The 19,858-nt window shown below is 39.7% G+C and overlaps 1 protein-coding gene across 1 annotated transcript in view; it reads left to right on the forward strand.

Annotated features, from left to right (window-relative positions):
- Positions 1-19,858, forward strand: part of GRM1 (glutamate metabotropic receptor 1) — a 477,875-nt gene that overhangs the window by 67,492 nt on the left and 390,525 nt on the right. The window lies entirely within an intron of this gene.

The raw sequence follows: 19,858 nt of genomic DNA on the forward strand, positions 1-19,858 counted from the left end.
CTACTTCCGTAGTGATACTGCCTCGGAAACCCAAGGAGGGGTCGCTATGAGTCGGGGCCGACTCGACGGCAAACAACAACAACAACAATGGTTTGATGTCACTGAATGTAGAGTTGGGAAGAGATGTACCTAATTGGTTCTTATGAGCCAATATGAGCAATTCCAGCACATCACCCACTATATAGTACTTTGATGACATCTCAGTAAACATGGAAAAAGAAAAGCTTTAACTATTGTTTTACTATTAACTTCTTCTCATTTGTCAACTATATTTAATGTTTGCATAATATTTCATGCAATGAATATGATATATATACATACTTGTATATATCTATATAACAATTTCCATATTGTTTTACAAAATGAGTAAAATAAATATAATATTAGCCTTTCAAGATGAATTTTTTAATTTAATTTAATTTTTCCCCTAGTTACCAAAAAAAGTTATACTCACCGCCTCAAGCTTTTTGTAATTAGTGATAATACTTTTATTAACTACTTAAGTCATTTCAGTGCTTACGTTAGTCATGTTAATCACCCATCTCCTCATCTGTAGTCCTTAGTAGTCCTAACATCATCTGATAGTGCACATCACTGAGCAGTTTTTTGCAGGGAAGATATTTTGGTATTATAGCTTCTGAGTTGCTGCATGTCAGAGAGCCCCCCAAACCTCTGAATTTTGCTTCATTGTCCTACGGTAGACATTGTTACAGAAGAAATGTCTGTGGCAATCCTAATTTTATTAATCTATTTTGAAGGCACATTTATTTTCATTTTCTTCTTATCTGGATGTTTGTGGAATTTTTATTATTGTCTTTGAGACAAAAATAAAACTTGCTATGTGTGTGTGTGTGTGTGTGTGTGTTGTCAAAGTTTTACTTTTGCGTAATCTTGTAAATCCTCTTGTTTGTGTCTGTGTTAGTTTCTACCAGCTGCTCTGTGTTCTTTGGTGGCAGATGCTGCAACTCCATGTCCTGTTCTCCTTATTTTTAAACTTTTTTTTTCATCCTTTCTAAATCATTTTCTCCTATATTTAAGCTTGTCCTTGTGTCACCAATTTGATGTAATCATTCAAATCACCAATACCTGTTTTTCTATTTTTCCTTTCAATGTAATCTTTTTTTGTTCTGTCACTGTATTTTTTATTTGACTATAATGTCTTCTTATCCTGAATTGTTCTCTTACCTCAGTCTATTCTTGCTTTATAGAATTAACATCATTTAAAATATCTCATTGTAAATATCAAATAGATACTTTCTCAAATTGCTTTACTTTTCCTAAAACAAACAAACAAATTTTAAGACTTTCTACCCATCCTCCTGTCTTTCTAGAGTTGTTACTTTTCTTTTTTAACCTTTTTTATTGTGATTTGGGAGAAAGTTTGCTAAGCAAATTAGTTTTCCATTCAACAGTTCATACACATTTTGTTTTGTGACATTGACTGAAATCCCCACCATGTAAGAGCTCTCTTCCCACTTCCTCCTTGTGTTTACAATTTCCACTCGTCTTTCTTCCTTGTCTATCCTTCCTGCCTTCTATCCTTGGTCCAATGCTGCCCTTTTGATCTTATATGGTTGATTGTTCTAAAAGGTGTGCACCTCTTTAGTGGTGGTGTTCACTCTATAGGCCTGTCTATTGTTTGGTTGAAAGTTGAACCATGGGAGTAGGGTGAGCTGGGGAGGGTGGGGGTGGAGTGAGGTGAGCTCAGTTTCTTGAAGTGTGACTAAGGGTCATGTCTCGGAGTTCCACCAGTGTCTATCAGACCAAACTCACTGCCATTGAGTCCTTTCTGACTCACAGTGACCCCCCCTTAGGTTTCTGAGGTGGTAAATCTTTACAGAAACAGATTGCCCCTCATCCTACCGTGGAGTGGCTGGTTGGTTTGAACTGCTGACCTTTGGTTAGCAGTCAAATGCCTTAGGCACTGGGCCACCAGAGCTCCTTTGTATCAGACCAGAGCCTGATTTTTTTTTTTTTTGATTTTGAGTTTTGTTCCACATTTTTCTCTGTCACTGTCCAGAACCTTCTATTGTTATCCCTTTCAGAGCTTTTGGCCACGGTAGACACAGGGCCCCCCTGGTTCTTCTGGTATCAAGGGCCTGGAGTTGGTGTTTGCATAGTCCATTAGTCCCTTGGACTAATTGTTTCCTTGAGTCTTTGCTTTTCTTCACTCTTCCTTGCTTTGGACAGTGAGAGACCATTAGCAATAGCCCATGTTGATTATTTTTCCCTTTGCTCATCCTTGAATGAGATTAAGTCTGAGCACATCTGAGTGTACAAAGCGAACCAAGAGACATTAACTTTTCTTAGACACCCACTGTCTGTACTTCTGCTGGCAGCCTCGTTCCAGACCAGAGTGTGGTGGGTAGGCTAATAGGCTGATGCCAGAGCCCCCAGTACAACTTCTAGCATAAAAGAACAGCAGAGCAGGAACTCAGCAAATGCTCATTTAATCTTCTAGCTGTGAAATACACTTCAGAATTCAAGTTGAGGGGAAAATTCTTTGAAGATTGCTAGTTATGCTGTGTTTCAGTCCAGTTTCATCAATTTGAGAGTTTTGGAAAATGTTTACTGAATTTCAGGTCTTTTTTTTTTTTTTTGGTTAGTTGGTTTCCAAAATCATGAAGAATTTTCCCCTTCAATTTGGACTTTTTTTGGTACCTGTTAATATTTGGGATGAAAGCTTTCTGTTAGTTTAATTGTCTTGATCTGTATAATCCGTGTCCTCAGCTTCTACTGAGGAAAATTATGGAATTTTGTTTTCTGTCTCATAGTGTATTTTTTTAGTGATTCAACACTACAAAGACAATGAAGCCAGCTCATTGTTCGGAGCTATTTTTTAGGCTTTTATTTCAACAATAAATAGAGCAGTTATTCATAAGCTACATGGTACATTGAACTATGCATTAACCTTATGAATTCTTATTGTACTTTTTATGTTGAATACTGAGGGAAGGGTGGGCATTCACACATTTCCACATTGGAATCATTTCAAATCCTGTATTACTAGAATAGGAGTTGATGAGATTTAAATATATTGCAAAGGCAAGTGAAGTCAATCTATTATCTACGGCAATTAAGAGGGGCAGTGCCATGGAAGTATAGAAACAAAGTAGAAACCATTTATGCACTACACCTTTTTCCTTGCCTCAGATTTGCATAATCACAATTTCACTTAAACTTCGTGCATGTTACCGGGTTCTCTCAGAACACACCAGTTGCCCAGAGCAGCATGCTAACTAACATCAACAACAAAATAAGAACCAAACAAAAAACTCACCAACCCAGCATATAATACTTGAAACCGATAAATCTCAAAATGGAGAATACACAAACAGTGAGGAAGTAACAAGTCTTCCTCAGGCATCAGGAAGAATTCCTGGAGTGATGTGTATGTGTTTGTGTGTGTATGTGTTAATTTGTGTGTATTAAAGATGTAATTAATATGAGAATTGTAGCTGTATGCGTTCATTGTGTTAAATTGAAAGTTAGCTCTTACATGGATTTCATATTAATTCATTAGTTCTGCTTTCACTGGTTACTTTAGTCTAATTTAAAACTCTTTAATTAATAAATGAATTAAATAATATATCTAACATGATACCCTGCAACATTATACTGATGTTCTCTCCCTACATTCTCCATTTTCAGAATATTCATACATATGGCAACATTGGTGTCCAAATCCATTTGAATTATTATTTTACTCAAATGTGGCACTTTTTTTGATTCTGTGTATAATCCCTATTCTACTTCCTTCCTTCACTAATTTTGAGTAGCTCTCAAAAAGCAAAAAAGCCACAGGAGTGATCAGATTTGGTGTTTTTAACTCGTTGCTTTTTATAGATGGATCTTCAATGATCCTGATACTGAGTTTTTTCTGGACATTAAGGCTTACACTTAGTTATCATTCTCTATGTACTAGATGATAACTTACATATACTTTTACCTTATGAAAGATTGCTGCCAGAGTTGTTATATGATCTTATAGCTCTGAAAGTTTTACCTTGATTTATACTTTTTTTCAGACTTCCTGACGAAACAGTTTTAATATAGAAAAAAAGTACTGAATCACTCTTTGGCTTGTGCCATCAGGAGAAGCATCTTTCAGTTCAGTGCCCTTCTTTGATCTCCAAAAAAAACCCACTTCAAATGCAGCAGAGAGTTTTCTTAATGTGAATGCTATAAAAGCATTTGCAAAATTTTCTTTATTATCAGTCTTAATTTTTGGAAAATACTGGGAGGGAAGTGTAGTGTACTGAGCTGGGTACAGGCTCAGGTTGGGTGTGAGCCATACGCCAATGTAGCTGCACTTAGGGTGTCAGGGGGGCATTGCCTCCACAGAGCTGAGTGACGGGAAAGCTGTGTGTGGGGTGAAGAGCTGAGTGACGAGAAAGCTGAATATGGGGTGAAGAAGATGGTTTCTGGAGTCAGGCTGCCTTTGGTTCAGATTCTGGCTCTGCTACTGACCAAATCATCTGAGCCTGGTCTTTATCACCTTTATGTTCCATTTCCTTGATGGTAAAATGGAGGTAATCATCACATTTACCTTGAAGGATAGTTAATTGATAACTAAACAAGTTAGTGCCTGGCATGCAGTGTTACAGAGTTTGCTCCCATTATTACTACCCAAACCAAACCAAACTCACTGCTGTGGAGTTGGATCCGACTCATAGTGACCCTCCTTGGATTTCTGAGGCAGTATCACTACAGAAGTAGATTGCCCAACCTTCCTGCCAAGGAGTGGCTGGTGGGTTTGAACTGCCAGCCTTCTGGTTAGCAGTCAAGTGCCTTAGGCACTACTCCACTGGAGCTCCCACTATTACTACTCATTCAGTGCAAATTTTGTTGTAGGTTGCTGTTGAGTTGGCTCCATGACATATATAACAGAACAAAATGTTGCAGGATCTTGCTCCTTCTTCATGAGCCTTTTGATATGTTTATGTTAATTGTTAAGCTCTTGTCAATCCACCTCATTAAGAGTTTTTCCCTTATATTCATTGGCTCTCTACCAAACATGGTTCTGGTGACACAGTGCCTAAGGCATTTGACTGCCGACCAGAAGGCGGTTCAAGGAGTAGCCCATCAGCCACTCCTCGGAAGGAAGATAGAGCAATCTTCTTCCACAGAGATACCCCCTTGGAAACCCAAGGAGGGGTTGCTATGAGCTGATAATCGACTTGTCGGCAGTGAGTTTGGTTTTGGAGTTCTACCAGACAAGATGTTCTTTTCTAGCAATTGGTCTTTCCTGATGACATGTCCAAAGTAAGTGAGTTGAAGTCTCATTATCCTCACTTCCGAGGAACATTCTTCTGGTATTTCTTCTAAGACTGATCTGTTCATTCTTTTGCTAGTCCACAGTATATTCAATATTCTTTGGCAACATAGTTTGAACACATCTATTCTTCTGACTTCTTTTTTCAAAACACTTGGATCACAGCAGAATATTGCAGGTGAGATACCAATGCAAACTGTGTCTGCAAAAAAGAACATTAATTGACTCCAAATGCTAGGCCTGGTCTGGCCACCTGCTCATTCCTGTGACTAAGAGAAGAGGCAGCATCAACCACATCTGATCCACATGAAATGAGATCTCCCCAAAAGAAGGGAGCTGTCTAGGTAGGAGAAGGTATAAGGCACATTGTACAAGTAAAAGCAAAAGATGTCCAGTTCGTACCAGGAAAAGCTGAAGGAATCATAAAGGAAAAGAAGACGGAATAGCTGTCTTCATTATCAGAAAGATTGTTTTATGAGAGAGGGATTAGCCTTCTTACATGTTCTGAAGGACAAAAATAAGACAAATTGAAAAGAGTTACAGGAAGTTAGATTCCTATAATTCAAGGGAAAAAACCAAACTAGAATTCTGAGATGGAATGAACTGTATTTTAAGAGCATGATATTCCTGTTGCTGGTGGAAACTTTTAAATAGAGGTCTAAAATCTCTTTGCTAAAGAAAAGTCTATATGTAATAAGAGACAGGGTGTGTGTGTGTCTAATATAACAGTAAATATGTCTCATTCTATGGTTCCTACCAATGGGAAAACTCTGGGCCATAGAGCTCCTTTGTATAATACTAAAGCCTCCAAATTTCTCATGAAAATCCGATGCTTGACTTCTCTGAGGTATACTCTGGATGTAATGTTAAGTTTGTCTATGTACCATTTAAGATGCTCTGGTGGTGTAGTGCCTAAGGCATTTGACTACCAACTAGAAGTTTGGTGGCTTAAACCCATCAGCTGCTCTGAAGAAGGGAAGATGAAGTAATTACTTCCATAAAGATTTACCACTTTGAGAACCCAATGGGAGTTGCTATGAGTTGGAGTTGACTCCATGGCAGTGGGTTTGGCTTTTGTTATACCATTTAATCTCCGGTGGTGCACTGGTTAAGTGCTTGGCTGCTAATTGGTGGTTTGAACCTACCAACCACTCTGCAGGAGAAAGATGAGGCAGTCTGTGTCCATAAAGATTTACAGCCTTGAAAACCCTATGGGACAGTTCTACTCTGTCCTATAGGGTCACTATGAGTAGGAATTGACTTTACCACAGGGAGTTTAATCCATGTTTACTGAAGACAAAAGTCTAGATACATAGCCCATTTCAGCTAATTTCAACTGAACTAGTGAATTTCCAGTGTTATACTGTTGACTCTAGCATTAATGAATTTCACTGAGGAAACAGTTTGATTTATTAATTGATCTGAAGTTGATGAAAGAATTCAGTTTGCTTATCAGCAATGAGAAAAATGAATTCCTTGCAGAAAGTAATGTATGAAATGGAAAATTGTTCATTTCTTTATTTCTCAAATATGTATTGAATATGATACATGTCTTAAATCTTCTATGGCAGTGAGCAGAATATACATTAAATGTGTGTTTTATTTTATACATATCCAGCCACTATTATTTTGAAGCTGTTTTAGACATATATAATTTGTTTGTTTGTTTCTTTTTTTTTTTTTTAACTATAGTTTAGAGTCAATTACCAAACATAAAAATGTCTTTTTGGAGTGTTAAAAACTTATTGGAATGGAACAGAAAAATGAATAAAATGAGTGTTATAATTATACAAGTAGCAAGGAGTTAAACAAACAACTAACCAAACATGATCTCAGTTATTTACAGTCACCTTAAACTGTTTAAATGATTTCAAAGTAGATTATAATTAACCCACATACTATATGTTCATTATTATAAAAACAAAGCATAGGATAAGGAGTAGGTTTATTTTTTTCTTATTTAAAATCCTGTTACATTCTTAAAAAAGAAAAAATATTCCAAAGAAGAAGGACATATATCCTTAGCTGTGTTTAAATTAAGTAAACAATGATTTCAAGTTGAATTTAAAATATGATTGAACATTTATGTATGATGAAAAATTGTAAAATTGTTGTATAAAAATTATGAAAATTGGGAAGCCAAGGAAATAATTTATGTTGTGGTTTCATGTGCTGTGTTTACACCACCGTGAACACCACTACCACCTCTACTGCCTTCACAGTTTATTGTTGCTGAATACTATGTGTGGTGGTTATACTTTCATGTCAACTTGACTGGGCCTGGTTGAGTGGCTGGGAAGCTGGTGGTAGTTATTCCCCATGATGAGACTGGCAGTCAACTCCACGGTGGGATCTACCACAAGCAACTGAGTTGCTGCTTTGAGTATGTGGTCTGCTACCCATATGTGAGAAGCAGCTTTGGGAATGGTCTCCAGCTTATGGCATGCTTGGACCCTGCATGTAGCCATGTCGTTGTTCAGCAGTGTGCCATGCTCTGCCGACCTTGGGACTTACAATGAACTTGAATTAATGGCCTGCCATGTGATTTGGTAACATCGGGACTGTGCCTTTTTACTTGTCAACCTTGGGCTTGGCAGTCTCAGCAGCCAGCAGCTGTCTGAGTGAAGAAAGCCTCTAGCTTCAGTGGGCTGCGAGCTGGAGGCAGAGCTGAAGCCCAAGGCTGAGGGGCTTTCACCCAACCCCTAGAACCTGACACTTTGAACTCAGACTTCTAGCCTCCCGAACTGTAAGAGAATAAACTCCTGTTTGTTCAAGGCATCTCATTTGTGGTATATTCCTGTCAGAGTGACACCAGGTAACCAGAACACTGGCAAAATATTTTAGATAGATACACTCATGTTGTCTATGTAACAGCTCTACTAGGGAGTTATTATTATTCTAATTTAATAGAGGAGGAAACTGAGGATTAGAGAATATAAGTAGCTGGGAATTCAGCGGTCATCTCTAAAGTCCTTCTTCATCTCCTGAGCTCTTTTACTACAGTAAATACCTCCCAAAATGAATAAAAGTATGGATGCACTATGTATCAGTTCTTGTGTTTGGCTTTGGGGAAATCAAGACAAATAGGATACGGTCACCACCCTTGAGGAGCTTATAATCTTGGAGAAGTCCCATAAAAATACTTCATCTTTTCCCCACTGGTCTTGAAGTTATTTTTTCTCAAATAAATTTATTGCTTAATTGTCACTGGGACCAATTTTTAATGCCATCTAAAAATATCCAAGAAAGCTGTCGTCAGGAGAATATAAATGAGAGAATACATTAGGAAGGGTATGGTCACATGTTGAACATTTAATACACAGATTTCATTTAAAATACAGCAACCCTAGGGATGTAGGATTGTATTTAGTACTTATGATGATCTTGTGGGTTTTATATGTGATGTATAAAGGGGAAACATCAGGTTCATAGAAGTCAAGAGATTCAGCCAAGGTCATCTAACTTCTGAATGCAAATGCTGGGACTTCAACTTTCTCTGGGAGCCTTTGCCTTTCCTATTGAATCATGCTGTCTCCCAAGTAGTTTTGATTTCTAATCTGGCAAACATGAAAAAAGGGAAGTGTCCCCAGGAAACCTGAGATTTATAGACCAGCAAATTTTACTGTTATCAAGTAGATTAGTTGAATCTAATTCACTGTATAAAGATATAAAAGGAAGAGGTAGCTGCACCAGATTGAAGGAAACCATTCTGGTACGTACCCTGTAAGGAGCTGCTTAACCTGTTTGTCAATTTTTGGTGGCAGAATCTTAACCTTCCGAGTCATTCAGGCATCTACTTGGTTCAAATGTCTCTCTTGAATATCAGGAAGGATATTATTGGCTTGGGACCTTATAATGATAACACAAATATTAGTTAAAAATGGCCAAACCAACACTATGTAATGAGAATTAAGAAGATTTGACTGAAGCATATATCACATTCAATAATTATACGTATTATGCAGCAGGGTTTTGATATAAACTTGTAATTCTTCACTCAGGAAGTGCTGAAACATTTAACCTGTAGGGCTAGAGAGTCAGCTCCCTTTGATGTATCTGGAATTCTCTTCCAAATTTGCAGATATTTCTCTTCGTTCATGCTGTTCTTCTCTCACCCTGTTCTGCTTCTTTGCATCAAGGTCATTACTATATTGACAGGAAATTCTTGGGCTCGGTCCATGTGATTATTATTCAAAGGTCACTTTATGTGCAGAGTCTTTATTATCTTTATTTATTTTTTATGGGAGGAGGAGCAAACCAGGGTTACAAAGGACTGAAGCGTTGGCATTGAGGCGCTTCTTCTTGTCACACATTCTTGTCACAGTGTTGATGAAATGCCAGTTGTACTGCATCGGCCGCTTGGCCCAGCCAGTCGTCTTTCTCTCCTGTTTAGCCACCTTAGGAGTCTGACTGCCCACTTCCCCAGCATGAGCCAGGGAACCATGGGTTTTGCCTCCAAGTATGTGACCAGCTACTTCCAGAGTGCTCAGGGCCTCCAGCCCACACTGGCCCAGGGTAGCCTCATCCTCCAGGGGCGTGCCTCCCAGGAGCACAACCTGATCTTCTGGGGCGTTGCCTTACAGAGATGCTTCATGAACTCAATCTGGGCGACCTTCTCCTGGCTGGTCACCTGAAAGGTGTGTAGCTCCTGGGCACGAACAATGAGCTGCGTGACTGTGACCGAAATGCGGCTCCTGCTGCCTGCTACAGTGAAGATGGGCCGCGAAAGGGCTCCTCATTTTCTTTAAAGGAGATTACTTTTACTGCAAACCAGAAAACCACACACACTACCGGCGAGTTGGTTCCAACTCATAGTGACCCCCACTGTGTTTCCAAGGTGGTAATTCTACACAGAAGTGGATTGCCTCACCTTCCTTCCACAGAGCCTCTGGTGGGTTTGAACCATCAGCCTTCTGGTTAGCAGTCAAAAGCCTCAGGCACTGCACCACCAGAGCTCCTTATAATATACATCCCAGTAAATAAATTCCATCTAACTTCCTCTCTTTGGTACTGGATAGTGCTCTACACAGCCCTGGGCTGTTTCCCACTACCTCCATGTTCTTCTCTGTGGCAGAAGAAAGAGATTTTACTCCATTTATTTTCTGGTGAATGAACAAAATCCAAATGGGAAGGTAAGCTGGCAAAGGATCTCTTATTGTGGAGAGCTACAGATGCCATGTCATCTATGCTATGGTTACACATCTTTATTCACTTAGGGAGCTCTCGAGTTTTTCTCGTTAATTGTGTTTCTCCTAGAATCACATGGACTTAAGAAACAAGACCTTTTATTTGAGGTAGCATGGTTTGTTTAAGAGGCATGAGGTGTTCCTAAGGTCTGTGTAGGCAGTTGGGTTCATGGGTAGCAGACTCTGAGACGGAGATTAGCATGTAGGAGATTTATCAGAAGTGCCTTGGGATTCACACCTGTGGGGAGGGGGAGAAGGAGGGGCTAGGATTAAGCTGCGGCACTCTGATTGGTCTGAGTCACCAGGTGGTACAAACAGTTAATAAGCTCAGCTGCTAACTGAAAGGTAGGAGGTTCAGGCCCACTGAGAAGTGTCTGGGATGAAAGGCCTGGTGATCTGCTTCTGAAAAATCGGCCACTGAGAGCCCTATGGAGTGCTGATGTGCAAAGGGGTTGCCAGCAGTAAGGGTAGTGGGTACTGTTGGTATAGTTAGAACAAGCATTGGTCAAGCCCACGGGGACTTAAAGCTGGGGTATTGTACTCACCAGAGCTGTGTTTAGTCAGGGCAAGAACCTAATGCTTTATCCTTCTGTTTCTTCCAGTCCTTGGATGTAAACTGTCCCTGAAGTGGGAATGACTTTAGATGATGCAGCTCTTTCAGCCAAGGCAATTCTGGAAAAGGACTGGTAGCTGAGAGCTGCCCCAGGAGCTGGGGAATAAATATGTCAGTCCAGAGATGGATTTTGGCAGCACAGTACAGCACCCGTGACCCCAGTATGTCGTGAAGGGAAATGATGGCCTACGTCATCATCAATCTTTCTCAACCTTTTCAAAGCCAGTCCTCCTTTTGATAAACATAAAATATGATTCCAGTGTATGTACCTGAGGAAGAGGTGGTGTGACTCCTGGTTGATAATTTGCAAACTTTCCATATACTCACTGGCCAAAAGTAATTCCTGAACCCTGGGATTCAACTTCTTCTTCTTTGCCTTTCTCCTCTTGTAACTTCTCTTCCCTGCTTCCCTAAGCCAGGACTCTGATGTTTAACCTTTCCTGATTCTGCCTGCAAATTCCAGAAGGCAGAGACACTGTGATGACCACCCCCTCTTTGTTTGCATTATTCTACAGTACCCTGGGCATTGCCAAGCGCACAGTAAAATGCCCACAAAAGATAAGTGATTGATGTGAAAAAGCAGAGCCAGCGGATGGCATTTAGTTTTAGTTTCAAAAGTTTTAGCAAGATTCCACACCAAAAGCAAAGTAAGTAAATAAATAAAACCTAAATTGAGGTTTTTTTTTTTTTGGTCCTGGATATGGTACTGATTCTGAGACACAATGGCATCTATAGCTACCAGATACATATCACACAGGAATCTGTGTTGAAATATAGGGATTACTAATTTAGGCCAGAAAGAGGAAGGAAGAGATTGTGAAGGTGAACAACAATTAATTGTAAAGCAAAAGACAAAGAATTACAAATTTCCGATGGCATTTGATAGATCCATCACAGAGCACTCATCAAGTGTTTATGATGTGCTCGGTGGTAAGATAGCTGCCTGGGATATGAACATGAATGAGAAATGAAACTACTGTCCACCAAATTGCTGCCTGGTGGTGGTGACATATGGAAAAATGTGCTCAAGGTCTCAGTGGCCACCTAAATATATGTCCTGATGCTTCTTCTCTTAGGTAACACTCCTGTAACTCCCTACCTTCTACTCTATCCTTTCTTAAGATTGTCATTATTATTATAAATCAAACGAAACTCACTGCCATCAAGTCGATTCTGACTCATAGCAACCTCCATTGGGTCCCAAGGCAATAAATCTTTATGGAAGTAGATTGCCCCATCTTCCTTCCACAAGCTACTGGTGGGTTTGAACCATCAGTCTTCTGGTTAGCAATCAAATGCCTTAGGCACTGCACCACCAGAGCTCCTTTTGTTGTTAATAGATTAGTTATATATACAGTAAATATAAGAATACATTATATAATAAATATAATTATCTATCTCAGGTGGTACTTACTAGAACTGATGAAATTTATTACCATGATTGGGTGGAAGAGGACAAATGGATGATTCTGTAGTAAGGGAGAAGATAAACTGGTGAACATAGGGTTTACTATGATAATTTGCCAAGCTTGGTGACTACAAGGGGGAGACAGGTACTTAAGCCTGAGAAGTCAAAGTATTTTCAGTGTGGGCTATAACATTTTAGAAGAATAGAAGATAATTTTAAAGTATTCTTTTGTGTGTGTGTGAAGGGAGAGGCTTAGACTTTTGAGTAAGGCATGGGAGAGTAAAAGGTAGGGCTGAGGCAAAAGTTAAGACTCCATGGCTTATTTTCTGTTGGAACAGGCAAGTTACTGAAGTTTGCTTTTCATTTGTAGTAGGTGTTAATACTTCGACTATCTATATAATAGGATCAAAGGATACAGCTATGTGAAAGCACTTTGAAAATGGTAAAACACAATGAAAAAATGTAGTAATAGTGTCTTATAAAATTACAGTCTATAATCTATCAGGTATGATCTAAAAAAGTAAACCCAAGAGTCATTGTAGATTGTTGTCTGCAAAATTGGTAATGAAGGGGGAAAAAACAAACTAAAAACTCCTTCAAAATTTTATAATCATTTTTAAGTGGCCACAAGGACATTAAGCATCATCAGGAAAGGCATTGGAAGGAAAAGAAAGCACTTGCTACAACTGAACAAAACCTGCTGCATCTGTATCTGGAATCATAAAACTCTGGAATTAAAATTTGAGGGGGAAAAAAAAAACAACCAGGAACAAATGTCCATTGCAAAAAAAAAAAAATGAAGATTATGTAGACACTTTCATATGTGGAGAGAGTAGAAATATTTATACTGTTTAGCTTCTAAGTTGATGGTTAAAATGATCTGTGAATACCTACAAAAAGCAAAATTTTAAGCAATGAATGGATTCATCATCAGTACAAAAATACTAGATTTTGAGAACAGCTATCCCTTGAAATTTGAAAGAGGTGATGAGGTTAAATAATGAAATGCTACTTTCCCCTGTAGGTTGTTGTCCTGTGAGACATGTGTAACAAAGGTCAGTGGGGTGAGAGATGTTGTGGCCATATCACCTCACATCCATTCTTATCTCTCCTAGAGTAGAGTTAGAATGACAGTGGACAAGAGTGTGAGACCTTAGTCTTATAAAGGTTAGAGCTGTACCATTTCTGTGCTTTTGACTGTTAGCCTTTCTAAAACAAAGGGGGAAAAAAAACCAAAACTCTCAAACACTGCCATCGTATCCCTTCTCAAACAACCAAACGAACTGCTGTCAAGTCAGATCTGACTCATAGTGATCCCTCATTTTGTTTCTGAGGTAGTATCGCTACAGAAGTAGATTGCCCGATCTTCCTTCCCAGGAGTAGCTGGTGAGTTTGAACTGCCAGCCTTCTGATTAGCAGTCAAATGCCATAGGCATTATGCCACCAGAGCTCCTAGCCTAGTGGGCTACTATCACCTGAGGCAGGGGTGGGGTGGGGTGACTAGTTTAGGTTGGGCAATCTATTTCCAAAGTGCTACTGCCCTGGCAACCCAAGGAGGGGTCTCTATGAGTCGGGGCCAACTTGACGGCACACAACGACAACAAGGTTGGCAGTGTTGGGCTACTGAACTCACTTATCTCAGCCCTCAGGCTTGCCCTGCATATGGGACCTTTCAGGGTTGCTGGGATTCCCATGAACTCAAGGCCATTAATCTATGCCTAGATCATATTCTTCCCAGAGACCTGGAAGTCTCTTTAATGAGTGAACCAAACCTGGGACATTTTTGAGCATTTCACACATGTCCAGAGTTCACCTCTGGCCTGAGTGTTTTAGCTACTTCCTGGCAGGTTTCTTTATTAGTAAATTATTGGTTGCTGTTAGACATTGGTGTCGAAGAAATATTGCCCAACAAGTTTATTCTTGAATCGCTCTGGCTCCTGTTGCTTTTGGCTGCGATCACTTGGACTTCTCTCTTTTAGAAGTAACAACACTATTTTATTTAATGATTCAGAAAAATAAAGCTGACACAAATATCCCACAGGAAATGCCCATTTCCTTTCACATAACAATTTAATGGCCTTAAACATGGTCTGTGATGAATATGGGGGTCCAAACTACCTGCACTAATTACACAAAATGCAGGGAAATAGTTACGCTGCCATGTAATAGATTTTAATTCATAGAAACTATAATTTGCCTTTTTCTCTATGCCTATTCTACATCATTTTGCCTTTTATTAGTTAAATAAGGCTCTATTCTTTCAAAGTTCATATACTTCATAACAATATAATCATATAGTCTCAGATTGGGTTCCATTTTTCTCAGTGCTCTGATGGCTTCCTGATGGTGTTCTTCATGGAAGGAGTATTATATGTTAACCCTTTGCAAATAACAAGGATGCATTTGATATTGTTGGTGCCATAGAGTTGATTCCATTCAGGGCAATCCCATGGGACAGTAAAACCACCTCATGGATTGTTTTTGGCTTTAATCTTTACAGGAGAAGATCACATGGGTGATGCAAATGGCTAAGCACTCAAACACTAACCAAAAGTTTGGCAGTTTGAACTCACCCAGAGGTGCCTTGGAAGAAAGGCCTGGCAATCTGCTTCTGCAAAGTCACAGCCTTGAAAACCCAATTGAATGGAGTTCTACTTTGCACACATTGACTTAACAGCAAATGGACATTTGATATGCTCCAGAGAAGTACTTGCTTACTATCTTCTTTAAGAAAGCAATCCCATAGTGCATTTAATTGTTATAAGGCCTAGTACTAGACTCTACAATACAGGAGGCACAGGATTTCTCCTCATTTAACAAATATTAATTGAGCACCTACTGTGTGCCAGGACTATGCTGGTCTCTGGATATGCATCTAAAAAAACTAACTCGCTGCCGTCGAGTCAGATTCGACTCATAGCGACCTCTCCTTGGGTTTCTGAGATGGTATCACTACGGAAGCAGATTGCCCAGCTTTCCTTCCAAGGAGTGGCTGGTGGGTTTGAACTGCCAGCCTTCTGGTTAGCAGTCAAATGCCTTAGGCAATATGCCACCAGAGCCACCACTGATATACATCAGTGAACAAAATTCCTTTTTCTCAAAGTGCCCATGTTTTAATGGAAATAGGCAATAAAAATAATAAATAACTAACTTATGTAATATTTTATAAGCTAAATGTTATGAAACTAAAAAAAAAAAACAAAACCCAAACTCACTGCCATTGAGTCAGTTCCTACTCATAGTGACCCTTCCTTGAGTTTCCAAGGTAGTTCTACAGACGTAGATTGCCCAGTCTTCCTTCCGAGGAGTACCCGGTGGGTTTGAATCCCTAGCCTTCTGGGTAGCAGTCAAATGCCTTAGGCACTATGCCATCAGAGGTCTAGAGCAGGGTGATGGTGTTGAAGAGAGTCAGGGTGAGTTTCATTTTTAAATAAAATGGCAGAGGGACCAGGACGTAGGCCTTGGGGAGGGAGAATGATGGTGTATTTGAGGAACCTCAAGGAGACTATTCTTCTCATATACAGTAACTGAGGGGAGAGTAGTATGGGGTGAGAGACTAGGGGATAGCACACTTCTAATGGGACTTTGATTTTTTAATTATATATGCATATATATAATAGCTTTCTATTCAAATTATTTTTACATGTATAACTCAGTGACATTCATTACATTCACCATGTTGAGCAAACATCACTACTAGTTCTTTCCAAAAGTTTTTCATCACCTCCAGCAGGCATTCAGTACCTGTTAAGCAATGCTTTCCCATTCCCTCCTCCCCCAGGCCCCTGGTTGTTGTCTGTTTTTGTTATGTGCCGCGACCCCTCCTTGGGTTTCCGAGGCGGTATCACTACAGCAATAGGATTGCCCAACCTTCCTTCCAAGGAGTGGCTCATGGGTTTGAAATGCCAACCTTCTGGTTAGCAGTCAAGTGCCTTAGGCCTTAGGTGTTTTTGTTGTTGTTGTTGTTGTGTGCCATCGAGTCAGACCCGACTCATAACGACCCCTCCTTGGGTTTCCAAGGCCTTAGGTAGTCACTAGTAAACTTTTGTCTCTGTGCATTTGCCTATTGTAGATATTTGACATAAGTGGGTTCATATAATATTTGTCCTTTTGTGACTGACTTATTTTACTCAGCACAATGTTTTGAAAGTTTATCCATGTCCTAGCATGTATCAACTTCATTTCCCTTTATGAATGAGTAATTTTGGATTTTATGACACTGTATGGTTTAAAATCAAGAAGGAAGTGTGTCAGGGTTATATCATTTCATCATATTTATTCAATCGCTATACCAAGCAGATAATCTGAGAAGCTGGACTATATGAAGAAGAACATGGCATTAGGATTGAAGGAAGAATAATTATCAACTTGCAATATGCTGATGACACAACTTTGCTTGCTGAAAGTGAGGATGGCTTGAAACAATTACTGATGAAGATTGAAGAATACAGTCTGCAGTATGGATTACAAAATCCTCACAACTGGACCAATAAGCAACATCACAATAAATGGAGAAAAGATTGAAGTTGTCAAAGACTTCATATTACTTGTTCTACAGTCAAGGCCAACGGAAGCAGCAGTCAAGATATCACATGATGTATAGCACTGGGCAAATCCACTGCAAAAGACCTCTTTCAGGTGCTGAAAAGCAAAGATGTCTCCTTGAGAACTAAGGTGTGCCTGACACAAGCCATGATATTTTCAATTTCCTCATGCATATGAGACCTGGACAATGAATAAGGAAGACCGAATAAGTGATGCTTTTGAGTTGTGGTGCTGGTGAAGAATGCTGAAAGTACCATGGACTGCTAAAAGAACTAATACATCTGTCCTTGAAGAAGTGCAGCTAGAATGCTCCTTGGAAGCAAGAATGACCAGATTTCGTCTCACCTGCTTTGGTCATGTTGTAAGAAAAGACCATTCCCTGGAGAAGGATATCATGCTTGGTGAAGTGGAAGACCAACGAAAAAGGGGAAGGCCCTCAACAAGATGGATTGACACAGTGGCTACAACCATGGGCTCAGGTATAGCTGGGATTATGGAGTTGGCACAGGACTGGACAGTGTTTCATTTTGCTGTAAATAGGGTTGCTATGAGTTGGAGATGAATCGACAGCACCTAATAACAACAATATTACATTTTATGTATAGACCACATTTTGTTTACCATTTATCTATTGATGGGCACTTGGATTATTCCCACCTTTTGACAACTGTGAATAATGTTGTAATGAATACTGATGTGCAAGTATCTGAGTTCTTTTGGATATATACCTACATGTGGAATTACTGTGTCCCATGGTAATCTGTATTTGACTTTTTTTTTTTTTTAATTGTGATTTGGGTGAAAGTTTACAGAGCAAATTCACTTTCCATACAGCAGCTCACATACACTTTGTCTCATGACGTTGACTACAATTTATCCCAATGCAAAGCTCCCCTCCACTTCTTCCCCATAGTTACCCCTTCCCTGTGTCCATCCTTCCATGTACTCCTGCCACCTGAACAATGTCCCTGTGCATTCACAGCCCTTCTATTCTCCCATGATTGTTCTCTCCAAGGAGTGTAACTACCTAGTGTAAATGTTTACCTCATATGCCTATCTTTTGTTTGGCTGGAAGCCACGGGTATGGGTTTAATTCCAGACCAGAAGGGCAGTTAGGGGCCATAGACTCAATGGTTCCACCAGGCTATCTCAGACCAGGAAACCTAGTTCCTATTTTTTTTTTTCCCAAATGATTTTGAGTTTTGTTCTACATTGTTCTCCCACTCTATCCAGGATCTCCTACATAGATCCCCCTCTGAGTGGTTGTCATTGGTAGCCAGGCACCATCTAGTTCTTCTGGTCTCATAGTCATATAGGCTGAGGATCACATGGTGTACCAGTCACTTAGACTATTTGTTTCCATAAATCTTTGGTTTTCTTCATTCTTCTCTGCTCTGGATGAGGAGAGACCCATCATTGCATCTAGATGGCTGCCTGCAAGCTTTTAAGATCCCAGTTGCTACTCACCAAAGTAGGATGTGGAACAATGTTTTTGTGTCATATGTTATGCCATTTGAGCTTGATGTCTCCAGTGACTATGGTCTTGAGCCCACAGGTTCAACTATTTGCTCCCTCTGGGTAGCTGACTGTGGCCAAGAAATGACTACAATCTTGTCCCTTGTCAGCTCTACTATACACTTGGAAATTCATACCAAACATACAAATACACTTGGAGAAACATTGTCTTCAAGCCCGATACATGTTCTTGGGCACACTCTCTCCTGCATAGACGTACCTAACAGTTCAGCCTGTCCACCCATCTATCCACCCTTATAGCCATGTTTACCTTCACTGACAATGGAATACTGTATGTGCAAATGGTTCATCTTTATTGTCTGTACCTCTCTATGTCTTCCTCTTCCTCAGTGCCACCATGTTGATCACTCACATTTGGTACATTGCCCTTCTCTTCACCCAAATCAATACTTATTTCTACCAATCTAACAGTGTTCCTACCCCTCCCCTCCCACCCCATTTGTGAGGATTTTTGTTTTCTTTATATTGAGACGTATTCCATACTGCAGACTGTATTCTTCAACCTTCATCAGTAGGTGCCTTAAATCATCCTCACTTTCAGCAAGCAAAGTTGTATCATCTGCATATCTCAGGTTGTTAATGATTCTTCCTCCAATCCTGATACCACGTTTTTCTTCATATAGTCCAGCTTCTTGGATGATTTGCTCAGCATATAGATTGAATAAGTGTGGAGAAAGGATACAACCAATAAAGAAAATTTCCATCCATATATAAACTTTGCCTGACTTTTTTACAATGATGGAATAATGCAATATTTGTCCTTCTGTGATTGACTTATTTCACTCAGCATAATGTCCCCCAAGTTCATCCACGTCATACTGTGTTTTGCAGATTCTACATTCTTCTTTTTATTTTTTTGCTCTTCCAGCCATTTTTTTTTAATTTACAGTTTGTGTTCAATGCAAATCAATTCCATAATATGAGAAGTTACTATGAATCAAAGCATAAATACACAAACACAATATACAATCCCAAACAGATGTACCGCATTCAGATATGATGCAAAAGGGAGTGTTCATTCACACACATAGTAGCTTAAGATCTGTTGGATCTGGTCGTTCACATGTTGTTGTTAGTTGTTGTTAAGTGCTGTCAAGTCGTTTCCGACTCATAGCGACCCCGTGCACAGCAGAACGAAACATTTCCCGATCCTGCACCAGCCCCACAATACCTGTTATACTTGAGCCCATCATCACAGCCACCATGTCAGTCCATCTCGTTGAAGGCCTCCCCCTCTTTCATAGACCCTCCACCCTACCAAGCATGACATCCTTCTCCAGGGAATGGTCCCTTCT

Source organism: Orycteropus afer, unplaced genomic scaffold, assembly GCF_000298275.1.
Source record: "Orycteropus afer afer isolate SDZICR_OR568_19922 unplaced genomic scaffold, OryAfe1.0 scaffold00518, whole genome shotgun sequence".
In the NCBI taxonomy this organism is placed as follows: Eukaryota; Metazoa; Chordata; class Mammalia; order Tubulidentata; family Orycteropodidae; genus Orycteropus; species Orycteropus afer.